The sequence below is a fragment of the Lactuca serriola genome, chromosome 9, assembly GCF_051521515.1.
Source record: "Lactuca serriola cultivar US96UC23 chromosome 9, Lser_US96UC23_V15, whole genome shotgun sequence".
NCBI lineage: Eukaryota > Viridiplantae > Streptophyta > Magnoliopsida > Asterales > Asteraceae > Lactuca > Lactuca serriola.
The window spans coordinates 101737905-101745795 of record NC_136416.1 but is presented as its reverse complement, the minus strand read 5'-3'; the positions used below and the strand labels follow the sequence as shown (position 1 = coordinate 101745795).

The following is a 7891-nucleotide window of genomic DNA, read 5'->3' as shown; positions in this document are numbered from 1 at the left end:
GTAGGGTTTCATTGGTTCTCCGGGTCCGTTCCATGTCTTCTTCAAGACGGCGGATGCGGACTGTGTTGACACCAGAGTTGGCATCAATCTCCATGACTCGGTCGATGGCTGCTCAACCTTGCTCAGCATTACGAGCTATTCTGCGGATAATGACGGGCAGAGCTCGGTCAGCAGAGCCACCATCGCTAACGTGGTAAAAGGTTCGGTCCCCAAAGTATGGTAAGGGTTGACCCTGTTCGTCACTCCAGCGATTCAAGTTGGTTGCCCACAAGGGTGTAGGACCTGGAAAACCTGATCGGGGGTTGTTGTTCAGGGCTTGACCTACTAGCGGTAGGTTGTTGACTTCAGGCTCGGAGTCAGATCCATCAAAAAAGCCTTCTGCGAGGTGATCATCCAAAGGGATTGGATGCTCATCTTCGGGCTCTTCTTCGATCCACCTGGCATTGCCTTCATTTGGAAAGTACGGGTCACCTTGATGAAATTCAACCATTTAAATCTACGCGAGAACAGAGGTATAAGAATATAGTATACATGTAACTAGTAATACAAAATACACCTATAGTATTTTAAGTTTAAGTTCTACTGATCTTCTTGTGGTATTGTTGGTAGGTTTTTAGACTTGTTAACACATCACAACCATTCTAGGGCATATGCTAATCACTGCTAGGACCAGCATAGTTGATCAGGCTATGCCATTCCCAAGACTGACCATACATCCCTGAGCTCACTTGTGATATTTAACAATCGTAATACTTTTGTTCTTGTCATTGTGACACTGGTTTTAGTATGAATGCAGACTAGTATACTTAATTAAATATTTTAATATTTAAAGTATAGACTCTTGGTCAGAGTGCTTTAATCCCTAATGGGTTTATAGTTTAGTATATCTTTTATGGGTTGATATACTTGATTCACTATAAACAATGCTCTGATACCAATCTGTCACACCCCAAAACCAAGAACGGCGGAAACGTTCTGGGGCGGAGGACGTCATGTAAAGTATCACAACACAGTAAATGTAAATAAGCAAACAACATCATCCATTGCATTAAATATATAATTTTAATACAAGCGTGTTCTGTACAGTTATAGACACCAAAATAATGTAAATCAAAATAATAAGATGAGTCTTGGATGCGCTCCATCTTCTCAAAAGCTAGCCTCGATACCTGTCTACTGATGACCTGAGAATACAAGTTATTTTGAAAGAGTTTATCAGCATTAAGCTGGTGAGTTCATAAGTGTTTTGGTGTCAATGTTTGCTATTAAAACGTTTGAACCACTACAAGAAAAAGACCCTTTTACGACGCGCAAACCACGACACTCGTTGATTTATGTTACGCAAAAGAGAGTGACATTAAAAAAGTGTCATCTCTTCAAAAAATTTAACAATAGAGGACACACATTATTGTGTGCCCTTAAATTAGTGTCTAAACAAAAAAAAACATGGAGGGCACCTATAATAAAACGCGCGTCGTCTAAGGATGTCGGTTTATAATTTTTAATGGAACGCGCGTTCCATCCTTTAACAGTGGGGGGAAATGAAATTCTGAAAAAATTAAAAACCCTGCCTTCCTTTTTTTCTCCTTTCCCTCTTGCCCAAATTATGGACGCTCCTTCCTTCCTCCTCTCGACATTGATTGCTGCCTAGTTCTTCCCTCACTTACTTCTACCTACTGGAACCACCATATCTCCCACTCGATAATTGTTACAAAAAGCCCTAATTATACTCTCAAGTCTAAATATTAGGAATGCAAATCTTGATTCTAGTTTGTTTCAGATTCCCCAAAGATTAATCGAAAAACACACAGACGAAGAACTGTAACTTTGCTCCATTAACTTCCCGATTACATCTCGTCATCACCTTTGAAATTTCTGCGTTAGAGACCTAGGTAATGCTTTTATTTTTTCGTTTCTTCACATATCTTTTTCTAGTTTAGAATGATTTGGTGGCTCCTATGTAAAAATTTAGACCGTATCCAGCAAAAAAATTGGACATTTTGAATAGAAAGCGAATCTGAATCTAGCACTCTCGATATGATTATCAGGCTCAAAGGAGTGGGCGTCATTAGGAAGGTCGTCATGGGTCGCTAAGGGAGCTAAACACCTCCCGCTATCTTCCGCCAAAGGGGTCTCCAACCAAGTCTTGCCAGCAGCTTAACGAGAAGAGAGAGAGAGAGAGAGAGAGAGAGAGAGAGAGAGAGAAAGGTGTAAACATGTTCAGGCCTTCATAGTGGTAACTTCCTTCCCTAAATCGATTTATGTTCATCTGTTTTTTTTACTTCTCGATTTATTATGTTAATCCATTGTGCATCTCTATTGTTTCTGTTTTTGTTCATATTTCAACGAATTATCAACTCCTCTACTCCATTTTTTTTATTTATGTGTTTGATTTCTGCAATTTACCTTTGTCTTTCCATGGTTTTTAGACGAACACCAAGTGTTCGATGAAATTCCCCAGATATTATTAAGTCTTTAGCACCTCTTACATATGTTTTATGAAGTGATAAATGCTTCATTTGATTATATTCACATGTATCTTTATGTTTTCAATATTTATCCCTTTAATTTCTCCTTTTTCTTTATATCGTGACTTCTAATTTGATAAGGGTTACCAAATATTGATGCCTGTGAGGATCAATTCGATAATTTACAATTTATCTTCTAGGCCTTTGAGTTTCAGTAATACAAGCCCTAGAGTGCGACTAGCTCCTGTAAGAATATAATCTGGAAATTACCAAGGTACAGAAGATGAAAAAAATAAAGATTAACAGGGGAGAACGGAAGTAGAACAGGGGACAAATGGCTTTCTGGGAAAATTTCTTTGTTGGTACGCCTTATTAATAAAAACGAGAATGTGATGCCTTTCCTTTTGTTCCATGTTTGATGAGTTAGAAGAAATAAACTTGTAGGTATGGTCTGATTAGGATCCCAGACCCACGTTTGCTGAAATCTTCTAATATTATTTGTTGGTCTGGTTTTTTTAGCCCCTGTAATACAGTTTCTTTTTTACTACATGACATGGACTTCACGATTGTTGGTCTGATTTTTTTAGTGTTGTATTACTATTTGCTGTTAGTGTTGTATTACTATTTGTTGAGGATATTTTTGTCATTTTCTTTTATTTCATGATTGTTTTTAACTATTACTATTGTTTCAGGTGGTCACTAGGTGCAATAATGTATGAGATGCTTGTTGGATAACCTCCATTTTATTCAGATGATCCGATAACTGCATGTAAAAAGGTATACCAAGCTGCAACTTATTATTATTTTTATTTGTTGTATATTTATTATTTTGTTGGGTTCACAAAAAAGATCTAGGAAATGCGAAAACAACAATCTATTGGGTGACTGGTTATCTTCCAAAAGATATGCTTCAAGTGGTCATCATTTATGTTCAGGTAAATCTGTATAAAGACGATGCATTACATCATTTACAAGATCTTTGTCTATCTTCCATGGTTTTGACTGAAGTGATTTCTTTTAATAAGCACAATGTTAGACATGTTGGCTAGCATTTTTTCAGTCTCTGCTTTGTGATTTTGCCTCACACTCTCACAGTTTGAAAGTATAAATGAAGTTTTTTTTTTTTTTTTTTTTGCCACTAACTTGAATGCAAAACAGGTGTTGGTTTAGATAAGCCAAACGAATGGGGATTTGATACTACACAAGTTGATAATATTCTCAAAAAGTTGAAAGTGGTAAGTTCTTCAATTTTCTTCACCTGAGCCTGTTCTCTCTCTTTTTTTAAGTTTATTAACATAAATTATCTTATTAATCAAAATTTCATGTATATTTTGACAGCAAGCAACACAAACAAAACATGATGAACGTATATATGCTTAAGTAACTAATTTGTAATCGTGATGAAGCTTTAGTATTTGTTAACTCATGATCCTTGTTTTCTTATCTCAGAGGATGATGATGAAGAAACAGGCTTACCAAAGGACAATAGTGAAAAAACTACACGTCCCCAAGGAAGGTCATTTTCTTGCTCAAAATCGAATTTAATTCTAAATTGTTCATTATATCCAAATTATTAATACATAGGTATATATTAATATATTATTAGATACAAGAAATGAAAAAGAAACATCCATTTACATACTATATATATTATTAGATTAAGGGGTTGTTTTTTTTATTTAATGGGCTTAATGGGTTAAGAACTTAATCTTGATTTATTCTACACAAAATGATTTGATGGGTTAAGCCAAAAAAAAAGTTCATGTTCGGTTCAGCCACCCCGGCCCCACCACAAGCGGCGGCTCCTTTCTAGTTTGGTGGCCAGCCAAACCAAGTGCTACCTTAGAATCCTTTCCAGTCATCTAGTGTAGAGTTCAATGCTGGTGGAGGAAGCTTTTCGTTAGGGTCTGGTGGTGGTGATAAATCTGGAAGAAGGATGGTGAGAGCTACTAAAAGCAAGAACAAGAGGAAATGAGGCCATTTTTTTTATAAAGGTATCATTGTTTTGATGTAATGCATATGCACCACCTTCTTTTTTGGTTTCTTTGTGTCTTGTTATTGTGAAGTATTGTTGTAGTTAGAATCTTGTTAGATCACAATTTTGGAGCAAAGTGTTGGTGGTGTGAAGTTTTAAATTCATATAATATTGTTGTAGATTTCACTGTCGTACTCTTTTATGTAGAAAATACATAAGCCAAGGGTGTTGAATTTTTACCACAGGTATCATGTTGTCGTTTCTTGTTTCTAATAATAAGGTTAAGCCACCAACAACTTAAGAATGTTGTTTTTGTTCCTTGTTAAAGGATTTCTAGTTTGGGCTTTGCCTTAGAATTGCAATATTGCATCTGTTATACAATCAACTCCAAGTTACTCACTCTTTGCCTTGATGTTTGTTTGTATATGCATACTTTCTATCTTGAGGAATTTGAGTATGGATTGTTTTTCTAAGTAAAAATTAGATGTAGTTAAAAATATTGTGGAAGTGATTCCAATAATATCTTAAGGCAATCTTTTGGATACATTTACTTATGACCCCTTACAAATCCATCTCACAAAGGAACCCTTGGTGGAGGAATACAGGTCTGGAAGTTGAGTTCATGTGACCTTTGTGAGATAGCACGCTATTCCATTTACCAATCAGGTTTCTCCCACGTTCTCAAGGTAAAAAATTGTTTCAAGTTTATAAATATGGGCAATGAAATTTATTTAAGTTTTTGCATTTCTTTACCCGTTATAGCAATGTACTCAGTACTCACATTTATTTACAGATAATTAGCAACTTATAAGTAGGTTGGTTGGTGTTATGTGAAAGTGAAAGGGGTAAGTGAAATTTGAGAGTGATTTGTGTTTTTTTAGTCACATTGCATCGGACTCAATTCCAGCTTGGAAATGGTGGTTTGTTTGGTGCTAGTTATATTCAGGTAAAAGATTTCCCATCTCTTATATTAATGTTTGGTTTTAATGTTTGGCTTATTACATTACTTTTGTCTCCTTTGTTGTATTGATGAGGCTTGAGCATGCTGGGCTGTTAATGTTCCTGTTTGTTTTCATTTATGCAGGTAACAATCTTGTTGAAAGGACTTATGAATCAGATATTAATGGTAACAAGTTTAACACTCGAGTCCATACGATTAGATGTTAATGGTAACAAGTTTAACACATGTGTCTTTGTTATACATACAAATTAAACGCAATGGATTGTATTTTTTGTATATGGTATTTTATATTATATTATGCAATGGATTGTATTTTTTTATATGGTATTTTGTTTCTATTATGAGAGATTAAATGCAAATTTAATTTATAAATTAATAAATATATAAATATATTTTTTTTAAAAAAAAAATTAAAATTACGATACGCAAAAATGTGTGTCGTCTTCATTTATGAAATGGCCTTTCTTGACTGGTGCTTCCTTGATACGCATTGCGTGTCATAAACATGCACGTCGTAAGGTTACGACACGCAAATGTGTGTCGTCTTCCTTTATGATAGGGCCTTCCTTGATACGCAATGCGTGTCATAACCGCGCGTCGTAAATGCGTGTCATAAATGCGCGTCGTAAATGCGCGTCGTCTATAAAGCCCGTCATCTCTCTTTATGACAGGGCCTTCCTTGACGCGCATTTGCGCGTCGTCTGAGCGTTTTACGACGCGCAATGAGCGTCGTAAAAGGCCTTTTTTCTAGTAGTGAACATGTCTCAATTGTATGTTTGTAAAATGTAAGTAATTGTTTGTAAGTGTTTGTAACAGTTTGAATTCCTCAGAAAAACCTATATTTTCTATTAAAGTAGCCTTCTACCAAGGCTTAACTGTTTTCTATGCTCGTTTGTTGTAAAAGTGTGTAATTTCCCAAGTGTAACTATCATTTAACAAAATATAGTTTGTACATTAATGTTTTAGTGAAATAATCATTAAATATATGTAATGGGTAAATCATTGTAGTACTGTAGTGTTGTATTATAGGAACTACTTTTGTACTAACTACCTTAAAACGGATTTATATTAAGGTATAATGTGATAAATTGCACCATACTATCGACTGGTAACAATGACATACGAATGGTCGTAATAACGGAATGACGTTTGGCACCCACAGACCTGCAGGTCCGGTTGTAGCTAGCAGCAAGGTTTAGGATAGTCAATCCAGTATAGATCTATACGCAAACTCACGCTCTCCCTTCAAGAGAATTCTGGCTACAACTCGGGCCATGACATTTAAGGCATGCTCCGACACAGTGGATCACAATTGTTAACATATTCATGTTTATGTAATGTAATGTTACTTGTTCTAGTATCGCTGTATATGTTCTCTTCCTAGTATAGTTGTATATGTTCTCTTTCTAGTATGGTTGTATATGTTCTCTTTCTAGTATAGTTGTATACTCATGAATGAACTGACTCCTTGATCTAGAAATTGTAGTAGTATGATCCTGTGTTACCCCGATGGTAACTTACTGATGACGTACTGATAAGTATAAATATGGAAGTACTTTTATGTCTATATATTTATATTTGATATATAACTAATATTGAAACGACCTTCGGACGGTCACCCGAAATCCCACCAGACCACACCAAATCGAGAAAAAGGAAATAGGGCGGATGGCCTTCCTAAGCCCTTTAAACATTTCTTATATATCTATACATATATGGGCATGCAATTTATAAGAAATAAACTAAAGTTTAATAAAAGCATTTGATAAGTAAAAGATTTTGTAAAACATTTTGAAGTAAAACAGTTCGATAAACAGTTTGAACAGTGAATAAATCATTGGTTTTCTAGTTATTAATCATATGTGATTGATGTAATCACATGTGATTGATGCAATAACTATAAGTATTTAACTTGTATTCCCCCCATAAAGTATTTAAAACATTTAAAAGTATTTCAAAGGTTAATTAAAGGGGTATGAACTCACTTGCGGTGAGTGGATTGGATTGAAGTATCGGATACCCTGCTAGGTGGAAAACGGAGACTTGTTCACACGCACGAGCCTAGTTATCATATAATGAGCATATATATAACTAATTAGCCAAATAATAACTTACTAAAATAAGTTGTGACACTCAGGAACATGTAAACACTTTGTATAAGTGTTATAGGTCTTAATGGTTGCATCTAAGTTGTTATGGGACAAGGCTAAAGGGGTTTAATGTACCAAAGGACCTTGAATAAGAGTTTACTACCCAATAAACCCCACACAAGGAGTTTACAGTCGTAAACCCTTGAGTTTATGGCCGTGAACTCCAATCTTGGTGGTAATGGGTGTTTTAAAGTGCTAAATGATTTCTAGAATAAGCCTAGCTTGGTGGTTTAATCCTTTGGGTAGTTTAGGGCCTTAGAATACTCCTTTGAGGAGTTTACGGCCAAAAGACCATATCCCATAGAGTTTACGGCTGTAAACTCTCATGGGGCGGGTG

The 7891-nt window shown here is 35.6% G+C and overlaps 1 long non-coding RNA gene across 1 annotated transcript; it reads left to right on the top strand.

The window, feature by feature from the left end:
* The first annotated feature begins 3927 nt into the window (after positions 1-3927).
* Positions 3928-5652, top strand: LOC145076146 (uncharacterized). Its single transcript, XR_013692606.1, has 4 exons — positions 3928-4462; positions 5049-5129; positions 5237-5389; positions 5528-5652. It is a non-coding gene; the product is annotated as an uncharacterized LOC145076146 (long non-coding RNA).
* The last annotated feature ends 2239 nt before the right edge of the window (positions 5653-7891 follow it).